General features: G+C 36.6%; 1 pseudogene; it reads left to right on the plus strand.

Annotated features, from left to right (window-relative positions):
* The window catches only part of LOC113897920, a 172,870-nt pseudogene that overhangs the window by 47,561 nt on the left and 104,594 nt on the right, over positions 1-20,715 (plus strand).

A 20,715-nucleotide genomic window follows, 5' to 3' on the forward strand; every position in this document is an offset into this window, starting at 1 on the left:
ACTGGATATTTCTTAGGAATCTGTGTAACATGGATCATGTTGTGTGTAAATAAAGGTACTCTTATTCTTCTTTTCTAATCTGAGTGCCTTCTATTTTTTTTCTTTGCCTGATTTTGAGAGTAGATACCTTTGTTTTATTTCTGAGCTTTATGAGACTGTACAGTTTTTTGCTGTGATATAGGATGTTAAATGTCATCCATATGTGACTACTGGATATTTCTTAGGAATCTGTGTAACATGGATCATGTTGTGTGTAAATAAAGGTACTCTTATTCTTCTTTTCTAATCTGAGTGCCTTCTATTTTTTTTCTTTGCCTGATTTTGAGAGTAGATACCTTTGTTTTATTTCTGAGCTTTATGAGACTGTACAGTTTTTTGCTGTGATATAGGATGTTAAATGTCAGTTTCTGATAGGTGTCTTTTATCAGGTTGGAGAAGTTCCTTCTAAACTTGTGTTTTGAGCTTTTTTCATGGATGGATATTGGGTTTGGTTAAATGTCTTTTTCTCTTTCCATTCAGGTTTTGTCCTTTATTGTATTAGTATAATGTATTACATTAATTGATTTTGAAGTGTTAACCTTTTTGGCAATTCAGCATAGTGATTCTTTATAATTTTTTTATATTATATTTATTCATATATATTCCCTATAACAATATTGTATTACTTCAATACATAATAGGAATTTATTAATCACACCTTTGAGTAAAAGCTGTTCTCTAAGATAATATATTTAATTTAATCTGTAGTTTTTCTTTACACTTTGGAAACGATTGTACATCTTTGGATGTATTAATATTCTGATATGTAAACATGGGGAAAATAATTATTGGCTTAGAAAAATAAAGAATTATTCCTGAATGAGAGAAGAGTTTTGAACAGATAAACTCTTGGCTCTATCAATAGGAGATTAAATGAGGGAATAGCTGTTTCATAGAAAAGCATTTGGAACCATAGAAATTATCTGAAAAGGAAACATCTTCATCTAAAGATTTCTTAAAACATTGGAAAGACATCTATGCCTAATGTATTTTAGGGTGAATTTAAATGATATTGGGAAGGATATATTTTATGATGAATTCAAGTTTACAGTTTTTTCCTAGAAATGATCATTTCAGTGAGCAATAAAGAATATGAAGATAATGAAAATGTACAATGTGTTACTAGGTATTATTTCAAGAGTGAGAAGTTTTTAGCGTGAGAGTGAGAAAGGTGTGTTTGATCTGAGTTTTGGGTACTGCTAATGTCATTGCTGAGGGAGAAGATCCCAAGGCTGGGAGAATTTCCACTTGCCTTCTGGAATGGACATGGTTGATACTCATTCCAAAGTGAGAAACTCCTGTCCATTTGCTATTTTTATAGGTTGTTTCCAGGCTTTTGTGTGAATTTGGGCCTAATAGTATTCACCTGGAACTCAGAGAACTTCTCTCCATCTGCTGAAGCTACCTGCTCTTTCTGGAAAATGCCTGTGAGCCTGTTATCAGAATTAACCAGTGATTGATGGAGGAAGAAGCATAAAAGCCCAACTCCCTTATATCCAGTTGGGGAAACACTGACACATAGTATACATTCCAGGGCTTCCCTTCAAGATCAGGCTGACATTAGTCTCTAAGAGAGTTGCTAAATTTATGCCCTTGCTTGATTTGGTCTCCTTCTCTCTGCTACTTCCCCTACTCTTTTACAGGTTTCTTCTCAGAGCACATTTAACACATCTCTGATACACAGAGATTTACTCCTCCTTGTCTGCTTCTGAGGGACCCACACTAAAAAACATCCTCCACAAATACAGACAGTATTTGTGTACAGATAGTATCTGTGTATGTAAATATTGGGAGCAGTGATGGGCAAGGGGATTATTTAATATTGCCTGATTTTTACTGTCATCTTTGGCCAGTTACTAATAGTGAAGCCTGGATGAGAAGAGAAGTCCGTTCAACCTTGGGAAAGCATGGGAGAATAGAGATAAGAAAAATGGAATGAATAAGCTTAAAGTCTAATAATAAAAAATTATACACAATAAGTCCATTAAAATTACAGGCTTCACCCAAGGCAGTAGTAACAGGAAAGTAATTGGAAGATAGAGAATTGACATAAAAATAATGCAAGTTTTAATTAATAGGAGTTGGAAAACTATTGGCAGGAATGCTGATGAGAATTTCACCAGTTTTTAAAGAGGTGTAAAAATTGGATTGACAGGAAGGAATTGTGAGAATATTCCCTCTTGTAGCATTATGTGGATCAAGATGTGAAAGCTAAAACAAAGACCAGTCTATGTTAATACATGAATAAAAATGATGATGTAGATAATAATTATTAAGCTAATTATTGAGCTAATTATTAAGAGCTAAACACTCTTAAGTGTTTCCTGTTTTGTCTTTATTTACTAACCACCCTGTGACAGAGGTTTTCTTATTATAAATGACTATAAGGCCCTGGGATTTCTTTGGAAGGAATGATGCTAAAGCTGAAACTCCAGTACTTTGGCCACCTCATGCGAAGAGTTGACTTATTGGAAGACTCTGATGCTGGGAGGGATTGGGGGCAGGAGGAGAAGGGGACGACAGAGGATGAGATGGCTGGATGGCATCACTGACTCGATGGAGGTGAGTCTGAGTGAACTCCGGGAGTTGGTGATGGACAGGGAGGCCTGACGTGCTGCTATTCATGGGGTCGAGAAGAGTTGGACACGACTCAGCGACTGATCTGATCTGATAAGGCACATAGATGATACATAATTTTTCAATGATATGTAGAAGATTAATATTCATAGATAATATGTTTCTGGAAGGAATATCTTATATTATTCTGGAACAGTTGGTTAGAAAAAATGGACTTTAATTTTTAACAGAATTTGAGGAAACAATGTTTAAATAACAGGGGTGGAAGGTAGAGTGCTCAGAGTACATGCTCTAGGTACATTAATTTCATGACACTCAGAAAATTTTCAGATTCATAAAATAGTTACAAAAGATGAGGCTTGTTAAGAGAAGACCAGTTGAGAGGCTTTTGCATGCACTTATTCATAAGATAAGGACCTGAATAGCCACAGTAGATGCTAGGTTGTCAAGAAAATAAGTGGGATGATAACCACTAAATCTCTAATTATATCCCTGTTGCTGCAAATGGCATTATTTTGTTCTTTTATATGGCTGAGTAATATTTCATTATATGTATATATATATGTATATATATATATATGTATATATATATGTATATATATATATGTATATATATATGTATATATGCATACAGACCACATATTCTTTGTCTGTTCCTCTTTTGGTGAACATTTAGGTTGCTTCCATGTCTTGGCTATTATAAATAGTGCTGCAGTGAACATTGGGAAACATGTATCTTTTTGAATTATAGTTTTCTCTGTATATATGTCCAAGAGTGGGATTGTTGAGTCATATGGTAGTTTTATATTTAGTTTTTTAAGGAACTTCCATACTGTTCTCAGTTTTCTATACACCTGAAACTAACACAACATTATAAGTCAAACATACTTCAATAAAAATTTTTTAAAAAGAATAATAAAACATCTAAGTCATACCAAGAAAAAAAAAAGTGGTACAGGAGACAGTGCAAAAAATATTGAGGGAAAGAGGTGTGTAAAAAATGATCAAATTAGAGCATTAAGAGCTATATGTGGACATTTTCACCTCCACATCTAGATATGAGCAATGATAATACAAGCCTCTGCAAATCACAACATTATAAACTTTACTTAAGGTCTGAAAATTCACAGGATATTAATTTATGTCTATATTTATAGCTACTTCTCTACACATCGAATTGAAGTAATATTCTTAGAACATTGATTAAATGTGGGTGAAATGCACAAAAATAAGCCTTCAGTAAATGTATTGGCTCATCAAACCATTTATGTTGGATTTTTTCCTGGAATATAATAAGAAGTTATGAAGATGATTTATTGCTCGTGTATTTCAAATTGTTGTCATTCAAACTTTAAGTTATGAATATTGTTTCATTAATTTTAGTGCTAATGTTGTCTGAATAGCTGCCATGTTACGTTTTTGATCATGTTTTGATCTTTGTGTGATTGTATAAAGAAATGCAGAATTTAAGAGCATTCAGGAAGACTATTCTCATATTTAAATTCATTGGCCCTTCTGTAGCTTCATATATGATCATCTGTCAGATTTTTACTTTTCAGCAATTTTTCTGAAACTATAAAATAAATGACCACCTCTACCTCCATGACACCTAAAATTATCTTAAATGAATAGCTGTCCCTCTTTTATTGAATGTACTTTGTCTAGATCATGTCCTGGAAACTTTCTTTGTTTTATTTCTCTATAGTAAAAGTAGTTTAGTTTGTTTCTTCAGATTCTGTCAATAATAGCCAGGTATGCCCAGTCCCGGAGAAGGCAATGGCACCCCACTCCAGTACTCTTGACTGGAAAATCCCATGGACGGAGGAGCCTGGTGGGCTGCAGTCCATGGGGTCGCTAAGAGTCGGACACGACTGAGCGACTTCACTTTCACTTTTCACTTTCATGCATTGGAGAAGGAAATGGCAACCCACTCCAGTGTTCTTGCCTGGAGAGTCCCAGGGACGGGGGAGCCTGGTGGGCTGCCGTCTATGGGGTCGCACAGAGTTGGACACGACTGAAGCGACTTAGCAGCAGCAGCAGCAGCAGCAGGGGTTGCACAGAGTCGGACACGACTGAAGTCACTTAGCAGCATGCCCAGTCCTCTACAACAGTAACACCTGCTGCTGCTGCTGCTGGAATTATTTAAAAGCCCTGTATTGTATATATAGGGAAAATATGACTTGGGATTTGAAAATTAAGTCATATTTATATCAATGGCAAAGTTCTATACATTCCTGTGGTTGTAATAACAGGGCAAATGTTCTAATTTGGGCTTTCTTGATGGCTCAGGCAGTAAAGAATCTGCCTGCAATGCAGGAGACCTGGGTTCAATCCCTGGGTCAGGAAGATCCCCTGGAGACGGGAATAGCAACCCACTCCAGTATTCTGACCTGGAGAATTCCATGGACAGAGGAGCCTGGTGGGCTGCCGTCTATGGGGTCGCACAGAGTCCGACACAGAGTCGCACAGAGTCGGACAGCCCATGGGATCTCAAGGAGTTGGACAGGTTTGAGCAACTAACACTTTCTTTTCACTTTTCATATTCTAATTTAAACTAATTAAATATTGGCTGAGACTGTTAAGATTTTATTCCAGGCCACTATTGTTTTAAGTTTGGAGGCAACCTATATTCACTACCAAAGTTTATTAAGAAGATAGAGAAACTATCAGTTGTAAGTGGTAGCTGTTGACACATACAAGTCTGGTGATGCTGTGTGCTGTTTATTGGATTCTGTAGGTATGCAATTTGTAAAATAAGCTTTATTTAAAAAAAAAAAGTTTGGACTTATACAACAGTGATAAAAATAGTATAGAAAATTCCCATATACCCAATATTCAGTATCTTCTATTATTAGTATCTTCCATTAATATGGTACACTCTTACCAATAATTAACCAATATTGATGTGTTTTTAATTAAAATGCACAGTTTATTTTTACTTCCTAAGTTTTTATCTAGTGTCCTTTTTTTATGTTCCAGTGTCCTATGTATAATATCTTCTTATAGTTAGTTATATGTCTCTTTAGGCTCCTCTTTGATAACCGTGACAATTTTGAGGAATCCTGATCAGACATATTATAGGATGTCCACTCTATTGATAATTTGATGTTTTTCTCATGGTTAAATGGGATTTGTGGGTTTGGGGGAGGAAGCTCATTGAGGTAAAGTATTTTTATCACATACTATTAATATGATTTATAACTGTTGAGTTAACCTGATCATTTGCCTGAGGTAGTGTTTGCCAGATTTCTCCACTGAAAAATACCTTCCTTTCCAGGCTGAACTCTTTGGAAGAAAGTCACTATGTATAGCACAGAGAGTCTGTATCAGTTATTTTGAATTCTTCTGCAGCTAAGATTTTTCTCTTCAGCCACGTTTATTATATTAGTATACACTCATAGGCCTCATATTTTACACTTGGGGTTACTCACTTTGTTGTTCATTTGTCCAGTTTGACTATTAAGAGTTCTTTTAGTTTGATCTTGTGCCCCTTTGACATATCCCTATCTATTTATCATCTATCTATCATCAGTCTACCTATCTACATTTTTTAAACATTTTATTACTTTTTGACACTATAAGATGCTGCTGCTTCTGCTGCTAAGTCGCTTCAGTCATGTCTGACTCTGTGAGACCCCAGAGACGGCAGCCCACCAGGTTCCCCCATCCCTGGGATTCTCCAGGCAAGAACACTGGAGTGGGTTGCCATTTCCTTCTCCAATGCATGAAAGGGAAAAGTGAAAGTGAAGTCGCTCAGTCGTGTCCGACTCCTAGCGACCCCATGGACTGCAGCCTTCCAGGCTCCTCCGTCCATGGGATTTTCCAGGCAAGAGTACTGGAGTGGGGTGCCATTGCCTTCTCCGACTATAAGATGGGCCAGGGTCATTATGTATATTTACTCCCCACTCCTAGAATCACATTTCTTTATAGTGTCCTAGCTCCTTTTATTGGAGAATGGTATTAGAAACCATGATCTGGGTACTAGGTGTGCTCATTGCTAGTCTTTTAGATCTTCTCTACTTTTACTTTTTTTTAAAATGTTGTTAGTTATTGATTCAAATTTGTAAAGGGACATAGGCCTATTCAGATTATCTGTTTCACCTTGCGTGAATTTTGGTAGTTTGTGTCAAATTATGAAGTTTGCAGCCATATAAAGTTCATAATGTTCCTTTTTTTTATTTATTTATTTTTTTAAATTTTATTTTATTTTTAAACTACATCAAAGGAAACTATTAGCAAGGTGAAAAGACAGCCTTCAGAATGGGAGAAAATAATAGCAAATGAAACAACTGACAAACAACTAATCTCAAAAATATACAAGCAACTCTTTTTTTTTAAATAAAAGCTTTTTAAAAGATCAGTTTTAGATTCAAACCAAAATTGAGAGTAAGATACAGAGATTTCCATATACTTCCTGTCCCGACACATGCAGAGCCTACACCATTATCTTATTCTTAATTTATTTGTACGTTTTGGGTAATAGTCCCTTATCAAATGTGTCTTTGCAATTTTTTTCTCCATCCATGGCTTGTCTTCTCATTCTCTCAACACTGTATTTCATAGAGCCGATTTTTAAAATTTTAATGGAGCCCATTTTATCTTTCATGTTCTATGCCTTTGGTATTATATTTAAATAATCATCACCATACCCCTGCTGCTGCGTCGCTTTGGCCGTGTCCGACTCTGTGCAACCTTCCTGTCCCTGGGATTCTCCAGGGAAGAACACTGGAGTGGGTTGCCATTTCCTTCTCCAATGCATGAAAGTGAAACTAACGCATATATATGGAATTTAGAAAGATGGTAACAATAACCTGGTGTACGAGACAGCAAAAGAGACACTGATGTATAGAACAGTCTTATGGACTCTGTGGGAGAGGGAGAGGGTGGGAAGATTTGGGAGAGTGGCATTGAAACATGTAAAATATCATGTAGGAAACGAGTTGCCAGTCCAGGTTCGATGCACGATGCTGGATGCTTGGGGCTGGTGCACTGGGACGGCCCAGAGGGATGGTATGGGGAGGGAGGAGGGAGGAGGGTTCGGGATGGGGAACACATGTATACCTGTGGCGGATTCATTTTGATATTTGGCAAAACTAATACAATTATGTAAAGTTTAAAAATAAAATAAAATTAGAAAAAAAAAAAGTGAAAGTGAAGTCGCTCAGTCGTGTCCGACTCTAGTGACCCCACGGACTGCAGCCTACCAGGCTCCTCCATCCATGGGATTTTCTAGGCAAAAGTACTGGAGTGGGGTGCCATTGCCTTCTCTGCAGGTCATCTTAAATTTCACCTATGTTATCTTTAAGAGTTTTACAGTTTTGTGAAGGGTATAAGGTCTGTGTCTAGATTTATTTTTGTGTGTGGATGTCCAGTTGTTCTGGCACCATTCATTGAAAAGACTGTCTTTGCTCCATTTGTCTAAGATAAGTTGACTATGTTAGTGTACTTATGTTGCATTGATTTATCTGTCTGTTCTTTCACTGATAACACTGTTTTGATTACTAATATCCCTTATTTATCCATTCAATACTCATTAGTTTAGCAGTGATAACCCTTCTTTTATATCTGAGATTAGTAATTTGTACCTTCTCTCTATTCTTTTTTCATAGTTAGCCTGGGTAGATGTTGATCATTTTTACTAATCTGTTCATATTGTTCCCCTGTATACAATTTCATTGTTTTTTATAAAATAATTTTTATTTCCTTTCTTCTGCTTCTTTTAGGCTTAAATTAGTCTTCATTTTTAGTTGCATAAAATGTAATCTTAGATTATTGCTTTTAGATCACCTTCTTTTCTAGTGTAGTTATTAAATGCTATAAACTTCCATCTGTGCATTACTTCTGCAACATCCACAAATTTTGACAAGTTGTGTTTTCATATTAATTTGTTTTAAAATAACAGATTTATGTTGAAAGTTATTTACTGACCCAAATGTTATTTATAAGTACTTTGTTTAGTCTCAAACCTGTGGCAGATTCAAGGTGATATATGGCAAAACCAATAGAATATTGTAAAGTTAAAAAAAAAAATAAGTAAAAAAAAAATATTTAGGGATTTTCTAGTTACATTCCTGTTATTGATTTCTAATTTAATGTCACTAAATAAACTTTATTAGAGTGCACTTTATTTGATTTATTTGCATTTAATTTTGTTAAGGTCTGTATTGGTGAATGATCTTTTGTGATCTGAAAACAGTATATGCAGTATATGTTTTACTGTTGTTGGATTAAGTATTCTATAAATGTTAATCAGATCAACTTGATTGATGGTGATGCTCAGGTAAAATCTGATAGAATTGAAATAAGAAATAGATAATTCCACTTTTATAGTTGAATGCTTTAACATGCCTTTTTGGAAAAATTGAGTTAATCAAGCAGGCAGAAAATCAGTAGGGTATTTGTGAAAATTGAGGAGGCTGGTGTGGTTGGAGGAGAGTGAAGGAACATGTGCAGGAAATGTACTCAGTATCAGCAGGGTCGGAAGACTGTGTGGGCCTTACATAAGATGTGAAGAAAGGGACCAATTTGGAGGAAAGATGAGTTCATTTTTATAGAATGATAAGTTCAAACTGAATATTAGAGTCTCAAGAGAGGATGTCAAATGGACTTCTGGGATGTTATCAACTACATTATACAGCCTCTAAGAAATACTGTGCCTCTATGAAATACTGTTATATAGTCATCCATGGCTGAAATTATCATATCCTCCCACTAGTGGGAAATGCATTATGAATGTCTTACAAAATTAAGGCCCGTTGGGTTTTTTGGTCATCTGCTGAATATAGAACCAACCAACATGATTTTGTCTTATTTCTACTTATCTTCAGCTGTTAAGGTATATGAAGAAGATGTGGGGAGCTGTTCTTAACAAGATTGAATGTGAAACAGTAATAGCAGGGCATGAAAGGTGGAGCATTAATACAAGACAATTTTACTTTTGAACATTGGATTTTTTAAAAGTTTGAGGTGGGAAGTAAAGGCAAAGAATGAAGATAGATGATGTAGACTAAGTCTAAATGTAGATAAGCTATTTATGCTACAGTAATAGAGAAAGTAAGCTAGGAAGACAGATATTAGCAAGAGAATATAATGCTTGAGTGAGTATATTGACAAACTATTGGTTTTGCTAGTGATGAAAAGGTGGGCTGTGACCATAGGTAAGAGTGGCCAATAAAGCAAGGGTGGAAGACAAAGTCTTTGGAAGAAGAGATTTCAAAAAGTTAGATACTGGCAGAATCATCATATGTTGTTACTTGCTCGGTCATGTCTGCCTCATTGCGACCCCTTGGACTGTAGCCTGCCAGGCTCCTCTGTCCATGGAATTCTCCAGGCAATAACACTGGAGTGGGTTGCCATTTCCTTCTTCAGGGGATCTTCCTGTCCCAGGGATCGAACACAGTTCTCCTGAATTGTAGGCAGATTGTTTACCATCTGAGCCACAAGGATATTAAAATCATGAAGGTTGAAGATGACAGTAATGATGGAGAGACTGGCTACGTCTAAGGTGCTAATCTTCAAGGAATAAATCAAGTGCTCTTGGGGTATATGGAAGGTCAGAGCAGAGAAAAGTAGCATATGGTATAATCTGATGAAGTACAAATCAAAGCTCAAGAATTTTAGGAAAGAAAAAGGGAAATGTCCTGGAAGTGTGAACGAGGGATAAGAAAGTAATCTGTCCCATCTTTAGGTCAAATAATGTATGATGTATTTAAAAAGAAAAACAAATTAAAAAATGAACAGTCAACCAGATTCATAAGTAACTTTTCCTTGGTGATGCAAAAGAAAATACTTGATTCATGGTGCAAACCTACTGTGTGCAAGGCTAAGAACTATAATGTTCAAGTGATACCAGGAAAAGGAAAGGAAGCTGTGAATGTCCCCCCAGCCTGCCACAGATAGATATAGCCTATTTACATTTTTATGAGAAAAAAAAAAAAGTAGTTCTGGGATAGGAAGGTATAAAAAAGGAATTATGAAAATACATACAAATGTGTTGAGAAAGAAATAGGGAGAAATATCTAAATATACCAATGAACCAGACAGCAAGCTGTCAGATGAGTTCAAAAATAAAAACAGAATTCATGTCAAGAAAACTTGAGTGACTTTAGTTGCTCGAAAGAGCATTAGAATCACATTATTAATGCAAAATAAGAAAACACCACAGAAAACTTTAAAAGCAATAGAATATATGCCATCTTAGAATTATGCCAACATAAAAAAACTTTCAAAGGGATATAGTATCTAGAACTAAGATGGAAAAGTCTCCTATATGTAAGGTCATCCTAGAATGGTATTATGTGGAAATTTTAAAACACTTAGAAGGTTGTCATATTTCACAAGATATCGAGAAATCCTAAAATGTATTGAAATAAGGAAACTGAAAGGGAAAACATCTTGTAGCAAATTACCTGCTTTGTCAAGACTTGTAGTGGAGTGGAGGCTGAATAGCCTTTTGGTGAGGAATGGGAAAAACGACCAGGAAAAGTGGTAAATTTAGTTGCAATGTTAGCTTTAGTTCTAATGTTTTGGGGGTTTCTTAGAAATTAGGCAATAAGGTCTAAGTGGTTACAGAAAACAGGACTTGTCTTCAGTAAGATTTATACAGGGAGATTTAACTTCGAAACTTTAGCCTAAATAAGTCAGATTATGATTATTTATTGCCTGCACTCAACTGATAGTGGTCATATTTGGTATATTTCTTAGGTAGATTTTAAATACATAAGACTCAAGATAATTTAGTTTAAGTTTCCTTGGTGGCTCAGACGGTAAAGAGTCTGCCTACTATGTGGGATACCAGAGTCCAATCCCTGGGTTGGGAAGATCCCCTGGAGAAGGAAATGACAACCCACTCCAGTTTTCTTGCCTGGAAAATCCCATGGACAGAGGAGCCTGGCGGGCTACAGTCCACAGGGTTGCAAAGAGTTGGATATGACTGAGTGACTTCACTTTCACTTTCAATAATAGAAAGATCCAGAAGGCATTTCTATACAATGCAACCTTTGAATATAATTTTTTTTAATTTCTCTTTCTTAATCTGGAAATATATTAATGATACATTCTTAAGTGAAGCTTGCAAAAAACCATACTATTCATTAGAAGTAGAGTCAAGGGCACTTGGAACTAAAACAGAGTCTCTCTATTATTATACTGTTATTTAAATAACAGTGAATTTTCATATGAACATTTCTAAAAGGACTAGAAGCAATCTCTACAGAGCAATAAGTTTAAAGATAATTTGAAGCTTCCATTTCACTTCATCTCTTTGGATATTTAACTGTAAATTAACATTTTTTGAAAATGAAAACAATATATAGCAAGGGCTTATGAAACAAATGAAGTCAGAAGGGAGGCTATTCCATAAATGATAAATATGCTTATTTAGACCTTAGTTTTGCAAACTGTTTTTACCACACACAAAGAAAGCAGGGAAGATAACACCATCTTCTTCCAGTGCCAAATTCCCACTAACCCAGGTCCCCAGAGTAGATCCCAGTTGCTCTAATGCTTGTTTAGAGAAGTCTTTCAAATATACAAGGAACATTAAATTAAATTATTCAGTGTTGTATCTTTAACTAGGACACTGTGGATAACAGACACCTTACCTGCCTCATAGAGGGGAGCCATAGAGACTTAAGTGTAGGTATAATTATATAACCATGTTACTTAAATAATGTAAATATGGAGTCTTAACCTTTATTTAGTCATGAACACATGATATCATTTAGTTAAAAACAATGCTGAAGGATCCTAAACTTTTCAGTACCAACCTTCTTGAACTTAAAAAAAAAAATTGTTTTGTAATCCATAGGAAATCTCCAACAATAGTACAGCAAATACCGATTTATTCTTCACCCAGATTTAGCAATTGTTTACATTTTAGTATATACATATAATTCAGTATATGTTCTTGAAAACATTTTCAAACCATTTGAAAGTTGGAGGCATCATATTATTTTTGCTCTAAATACTGCAATGTGCATCTTCTAATAAGGGTATTTCTCTTTATAATCACATAAATATATCTTCTACATAGTCCTCATCTCACCTTAGGAAAAATTAGTTCAGTTCAGTTCAGTCGCTCAGTCGTGTCTGACTCTTTGCAACCCCATAGCTGCAGCATACCTGCAGACTGTCCATCAACAACTCCCGGAGTTCACTCAAACTCACGTCCATCGAGTCGGTGATGCCATCCAGCCATCTCGTCCTCTGTGATCCCCTTCTCCTCCTGCCCCCAATCCCTCCCAGCATCAGAGTCTTTTCTAGTGAGTCAACTCTTCGCATCAGGTGGCCGAAGTATTGGAGTTTCAGCTTCAACATCAGTCCTTCCAAAGAACACCCAGGACTGATTTCCTTTAGGATGGACTAGTTGAATCTCCTTGCAGTCCAAGTGACTCTCAAGAGTCTTCTCCAACACCACACTTCAAAAGCATCAATTCTTCAGTGCTCATCTTTCTTTAAGTCCAACTCTCACATCCATACATGATCACTGGAAAAACCATAGCCTTGATAGATGGACCTTTGTTGACAAAGTAATGTCTCTGCTTTTTAATATGCTGTCTAGGTTGGTCATAACTTTCCTTCCAAGGATAAGCATCTTTTAGTTTTCATGGCTACAAGCACCATCTTCAGTGATTTGGGAGCCCAGAAAAATAAAGTCAGCCACTATTTCCACTATTTCCCCATCTATTTGCCATGAAGTGATGGCACCAGATGCCATGATCTTAGTTTTCTGAATGTTGAGCTTGAAGCCAACTTTTTCACTCTCCTCTTTCACCTTCATCAAGAGCCTCTTTAGTTCTTCTTCACTTTCTGCTATAAGGGTGGTGTCATCTGCATATTTGAGGTTATTGATATTTCTCCCGGCAATCTTGATTCTAGCTAGTGCTTTCTCCAGCCTAGCGTTTCTCATGATGTACTCTGCATAGAAGTTAAATAAGCAGGGTGACAATATTCAGCCTTGACGTACTCCTTTTCCTATTTGGAACCAGTCTGTTGTTCCATGTCCAGTTCTAACTGTTGCTTCTTGACCTGCATATAGGTTTCTCAAGAGGCAGGTCAGGTGGTCTGGTATTCCCATCTCTTCCAGAAGTTTCCACAGTTTATTGTGGTCCACACAGTCAAAGGCTTTGGCATTGTCAATAAAGCAGAAATAGATGTTTTTCTGGAACTCTCTTGCTTTTTTTCAATTATCCAGCAGATGTTGGCAATTTGATCTCTGCTTCCTCTGCCTTTTATAAAACCAGCTTGAACATCAGGAATTTCATGGTTCACATATTGCTGAAGCCTGGCTTGGGGAGTTTTAAGCATCATTTTGCTAGCATGTGAGATGAGTGCAATTGTGCGGTAGTTTATCATTCTTTGGCATTGCCTTTCTTTGGAATTGGAATGAAAACTGACCTTTTCCAGTCCTGTGGCCACTGCTGAGTTTTCCAAATTTGCTGGCATATTGAGTGCAGCACTTTCACAGCATCATCTTTCAGGATTTGAAATAGCTCAACTGGAATTCCATCACCTCCACTAGCTTTGTTCGTAGTGATGCTTTCTAAGGCCCACTTGACTTCACAGTCCAGGATGTCTGGCTTTAGGTGAGTGATTACACCATCATGAAAAATGGCATTTGCTATAGGAACTGTATTTAAATTTCACCTTTTTAAAAGGAAAAAAAAAAAAAAAAAACAAACAAACCTGGGTTTTAGAACTTCTTTTCAATTCATGATCCAATCATCTTTCATTTTTTGTATTTGGATGCTTCATCTGTTCAGACTCTTTAATTTATACCAGTCCTTGTGGCTTCTTTTTAAATAAAATTTTTATTTTAGAATGGTTTTAGATTTGCAAAAACAATTGGAACATAGCATATAGAGTTCTCATATACTCTGCACCATATTTTTTCTATTATAGACATCTATATTTGTGTGGTACATTTGTTACAGCTGGTGAACCAATATTGATACATTTATTAATTAAATCCATGTTTATTCATATTCCCATAGACTGTTTTTTAATCTAAGATCCTCTTTGATGCTCCTTAATCACACCCAGAATAAATTTATTTCCATTTTCTTGGGCTTGTGTTGGCTGTGAAATTTCACAGGCTTTTCTTTTCTTGATGACCTTCATAATTTTTAGGATCACTGGCCAGATAGTTTATAGTATTTATGTTGAGTGGAATTTGCCTGATCTTTTTTCTCATAATTGTACTATGATTATCAGTGTTTGGAAGAGAACTGCAAAAATAAAGTGTTATTTTCATCATACCATAATTCTTGGGTTTTGTATTGGTTTGCTATGGCTTCCCTAACAGAATATCTCAGACTGGGTAGTTTAAAGAGGGAAATTTATTTATCTTACAGTTTTGGAGGCTAGTCTAAGATCAAGGTGTCAGCAGATAGTTTGAAGATGGTTGTCTTTGCCTTTTGCCTTCTTATAATCTTTCCTCTGTGTCTTTATCCCAGTATCTCCTCTGTGTTTAGATTTCTTCCTAGAAGGTCTCTGGTCAGATTGGATTAGGGCCCACCCTAACAGCATCAATTTAACTTAAATCACTTTTTTTCAGGGATTTCATTTATTTAAACCAGTTTTAGGTTCCTAGAGAATGGATGGTGTAGAGATTTCCCATATATGCTCAACCACCATGGATGTATAGCCTTTTTCATTATCAACATCTCTCACTCAGGTCAGTTCAGTTCAGTCGCTCAGTCGTGTCAGACTCTTTGCAACCCCACGAACAGCAGCAGGCCAGGCCTCCCTGTCCATCACCAACTCCCGGAGTCCACCAAAACCCATGTCCATCGAGTTGGTGATGCCATCCAACTATCTCATCCTCTGTCGTCCCCTTCTCCTCCTGCCCCCAATCCTTCCCAGAATCAGGGTTTTTTCAAATGAGTCAGCTGTTTGCATCAGGTGGCTAAAGTATTGGAGTTTCAGCTTCAACATCAGTCCTTCCAATGAACACCCAGGACTGATCTCCTTTAGGATGGACTGGTTGGATCTCCTTGCAGTCCAAGGGACTCTCAAGAATCTTCTCCAACACCACAGTTCAAAACCATCAATTCTTCGGTGCTCAGCTTTCTTTATAGTCCAACTCTCACATCCATACAGACGGTACATTTGTTATAACTGATGAACTTGTATTGGCATATTAGGATCACCCAAAGCCCAAATTTTACATTATAGTTCATGCTTGATGATCTAACTCTAAAGTTTATATAGAGAGGTGGAAGGCCCAGAATAGCCATCACAGAAATGAAAGTACAGAATGAGTTGGAGGGCTGAAATTAGCCAACTTTTGAAATTTACTATAAAGCTCCTGTAATCAAGATACAATAATATATGATATATATTTAGAGAATTAAATACATTGTTTCTTTTATTCCTTTGAATAACCTGTCCAATTATGAATAAGAAAATCAACTGTTTTATTTTACCCTCACTTATTCATTTTTGATGCTTTTCTATACTTCATGTAGATTAGAGTCTGAGCTATTTCCCTCTCTCCAAAGATTGTCTTTTAACATATTTTGCAAGGCATCCTTATTAGCAGCAAACTCCTTCAATTTGGAAGTTTCTATTGATATATCCTGGAGCTCAGAGATTCTTTCCTCAGCTGTGTCTAGTCTACTAATAAGCCCATCAAAGTATTTCTTCCAAATTCCTCACTGCTGTAATGGTGTCTTTGAGCTTTACCATTTCCTTTTATTTCTTTAGAATTTCCCTCTCTCTGGGTTACATCGCTCATCTGTTCTTGCATGCAATCTACTTTACCTATTAGAGCCCTTAGCATGTTCATCACAGTTTTTAAAATTCTGGTCTGATAATTCCAATATCTCTGTTGTATCTGACTCTGGTACTGATGCTTGGTTTGTGTCTTCAAATTGTACTTTTAGCCTTTTATTGTGCTTTGTAACTTCATCTTTATAGTAAGACATGATCTATGGGTAAAATGAACTGCTGGAAACACGGCTTTAATAATGTGGTGTTGAGGTTAGGGGCAATGGGACACATTCTATGATTTGGTTTCAGTCTTTTAATACGCCTATGCCTCTGGATGGTAAATTTAATGTGTTCTTAGTTTCTCCTTTAGTTAAAATGGGATGGCTAGAATTGAGTATTTCCCTTCTCCTAAGTAGAAAGCTAGGGCTTCCCAGGTGGTTCAGTGGTAAAGAATCTGCCTGCCAATGCAGGAGATTCAGGGGACACAGATTCGAACCCTGAGTGGGGCATGGCAACTCGCTCCAGTATTCCTGCCTGGAAAATCCCATGGATGGAGGAGCCTGGCTGGCGATAATCCACAGGGTCACAAAGAGTTGGACAGGAGTGAGCTACTGAGCACACACGCAAGTAAAAGGCTACAGCTGACTGGTATTTCCCTTCCCCCAGAGAAGGCAATGGCAACCCACTCCAGTACTCTTGCCTGGAAAGTCCCACGAACGGAGGAGCCTGGTGGGCTGCAGTCCATGGGGTTGCGAAGAGTTGGACATGACTGAGCGACTTCATTTTCACTTTTCCCTTTCATGCATTGGAGAAGGAAATGGCAACCCACTCCAGTGTTCTTGCCTGGAGAATCCCAGGGACAGGGCAGCCTGGTGGGCTGCCGTCTATGGGGTTGCACAGAGTCGGACATGACTGAAGTGATGCAGCAGCAGCAGCAGCAGCAGCAGCAGCAGCAGCAGCAGCAGCAGCAGCAGCAGCAGCAGCACATTTAGGAACACTCCCAGAAGTTTGGATTCACCTTAATTAGTTTCTCCTGAAGGCATTCTTGTTAAGAACAGAGTGCTCTGGTCTATTTCAAGGCTGTTACATTTCCCCTCCGACTACGAGATGCATTAGGGGATTTTTCTCTGATTTCACTCAAGGACCTGTTTGAGCTCCAGGGAGGCAACTCTCTGGAAATTGTGGGGATCCTCAAATGACTGACTTCCTCTGGACTATTTTAACTCTCTCTTTGACATTTAGCGTCCAGCATTTCAGCAACTAAGTTTCGGGTTTTCCTACGCGGATTGGCTTCTGCGGCAGTTTCGACTCGTGGTTATCTGCTCCGGTAAGCTATAACTCCTTGTTTTCTCCTTTCTTATTTTGGGGCAACGGTTTGTCCTGAATTCTCCTCTCTTTTACCGGCTAAGAAAAGTTGTTCAGCTTTTTACCTGTTAGGATGGAATGGAGACTTCCAAGGCTTCTTACTTGTGGACCTGGAAACGTTAACTTGTAGGAACTTTCTCATGAGCGTATTTTCATATGCGAACAGGCAGATTAGAAAGCGTCATGGTTCATAGGTCTACCCAGCCCAATTGGCACACATGTAGCCTAGCCTGAGCCTCCCTCTCAACTTCGACAGTGAATGGCAACTCTCTCAATTTTTTTTTTCCCATGTTTCTACTATGCTTATAACCTGAGATCAAGTGACCTTACCTGAAGACATGGTGATCTTTCCCTCTATTTATAGAAGTAGATGAAAAAAAAATTAAAAAAAAAAAAAAAAAAAGAAAGGAAAAGAAAACTTTGTGATGTATATCCAAAGGCTTTGTACTTATTGTTGTTATTTTTAAAATATTTGTTTATTTGGCTGTTCTGGGTCTTAGTTGCGGCTTGCAAACTCTCAGTTTTGGCGTGTGAGATCTAGTTCCCTGACCAGGGTTTGAACCTGGCCCCCCTACATTGAGAGTGCAGAGTCTTTACCACTAAATCACTGGGGAAGTCCCAGACCAGAGGCTTTGTACTTTAAATACTCAAAAAAACCATTTGGGGGGTTTGTTATTTATTTTAATATTCCTGAATAAAGAGACTGGCTAGTGAAGAAAAGACATTCTTTTAAAATTTTAGCTGTGTTAGGCCTTTGAATGATCAGGGATTTTGTGAGAGATTTGAGCTGTCCGAAATGGACTGAAGAGGTATTGCATGCCTCTTTCTGTGGGGGTATTCAAGCAGATATTTGACATGCAGCTGATGCAGGTATTGTAGAAGTAACTGGAACAACAGATGAGAATTAGTGTTTGTGTTCTAAGGTCTTTTCCTGCTTTATGTGGTAAATTTATACATTAAAAAAAAAATAGTAATAGTCATGAATTTCACTTGAGTCTCCCTTCATAGTCACCAAATCTTGAGTGAGTGAGTGAGTGAAGTCGCTCAGTCCTTTTTGAGTCTGTGACCCTATGGACTGTAGCTCACCTGGCTCCTCTGTCCATGGGATTTGCCAGGCAAGAATATGGAGTGGGTTGCCATTTCCTTCTCCAAATCTTATTGTGACCCAAGTAACTAATTATTTGGTCAGGCAAAATACTGCCACTAACTGACCAATATTATCAAATAAACCAAATGCTTGAGGTCAGATACTACAAATTCATTTTGAGTATTTTAACTCATATTTATATGCAAATATGATTTCTTAAATTTGTAGGATTCTTTGTTGATAATAGTTAGGGAAGCTGTGGAGTATAGCTGTGGAACATTGCTGGAAATGTTCAGGCACCTAACTTACTATAGAAGAGAGCAGAATTGAAAGATGAAGGAAAGGGCAAGCTGACTCATAAAGGCTTGAATTTGATTTGTGAGGGTGGAATGAAATATTATTGTGGAGTATGGGACATAACAGTGGTACAAATAGGAACAATATGTAGAAGATTTGTGACTGATGTGAGGTAATAGATAATTTTTATGATATAAAATTGATGTAAAAGGGGTCAGCTATAAGAAAGCATTGAAGCTCCGAAGTATCAGAATTGGAAAGAACTTCAAGGAGGCAGAGAAGGGCTTTGAAAAGAAATCGCTTTGAACTCTGTGCACTCTGCAAAATGATGCAATTCAATTCCAAATTCTCTGGCATTTATGCATGTGATTTTAGGGGCAGCCAGTAAAGGGCATCAATATTAATGTAAAATTGTATTTTCAAAAAAACATTCAAGAAACTTTCATTAGACTAAACAAAACATTCTTTTTTTGTGTATGAAATAAAGCACTTTAAAAGGCATCGTATTAGCTTTAATGAAATCAAAATTAGTGGCTATTCAGTACTAGTTGGTTCGTTATGTATGCCACTATCTTCTTCTGTCGGGTCATTTTTATTTTGTTTTGTTTGAAATGAGGTTTATAAAATATGGTGATGCTTTTTAAGTCTCTTCCACTTGTTCATGATTGGACCATGCATTTGTAAATAAATGTGAAACTTCTTACGTATCACTAGTTCTTTGGAAATAAAAAATATATTACTAATCCTAGTGGTTTCCAAGAACATGATTAAGTTGACTGTCTGTTGATACCACAAACTTTACTAATTCAATACATTCAATGGTTAAAAAAATAAACTTGACTTTCTTTCATGAAAAGTGGATTAGTAGCCCCAGGATATCTTGACATTTATTTTTAAAGTACAAAATAACATTTTGGCTAGAAGAATATTCAGTGTTCTCTTTTTTCCCTATTTTAGTCTATAGTAAACAAAATCATATGAAAACAGGTGTAGTCGTTAATGTGCGCTAGCAATCATACAGTTCAACTAATTACCAATATCAATACTTTTCACATGATTGCATAGAGCTGTTGTAATCTTCATACAGGACAGAAAGATTTTTAGAGTAGATATGGGTTAATGGTCTCATGCTATCTATATAAATGAATAATTCTATTTTGGCTAGACCTATGATGCAGTATTAAAATTTGCAAAGGCTGAATCTGGGTTGTTAGCAACATAATTGGGTTTTGAGATAATAAAAATAGGATATGGACCAAACCTGGATCCTGAGCAGGATTTCAGAAATAGCAAAAGTTTTTCAAAGTGTAGGACTGTAAAAATATTCCTTTAAAGTGAATGTTTTCTACTCAAATTTAATTGTAGTCAAATTTAGAATTAAATTTTTAAAAATTTAAAAACTAAATTTAAATAACTTAAAATTGAAGTACAGAAACATACTTCAATTAAAAAGTACCTAGTAATTGTGTTATTTCAAGTGCAGTACTTTAAAGAAAGTTTTCAGTTAATAAACATTACAATAGGCACTTGGTTTATTTCAAGTAAAATCAGTTGTAAAAACAAATTGGAATTTTGCTTGGTTGTTTTCAAGATCAGTTCTTTAGAAATATGCATCATAAAATTTTACATTTTATGCC

The sequence above is a fragment of the Bos indicus x Bos taurus genome, chromosome 8, assembly GCF_003369695.1.
Source record: "Bos indicus x Bos taurus breed Angus x Brahman F1 hybrid chromosome 8, Bos_hybrid_MaternalHap_v2.0, whole genome shotgun sequence".
In the NCBI taxonomy this organism is placed as follows: domain Eukaryota; kingdom Metazoa; phylum Chordata; class Mammalia; order Artiodactyla; family Bovidae; genus Bos; species Bos indicus x Bos taurus.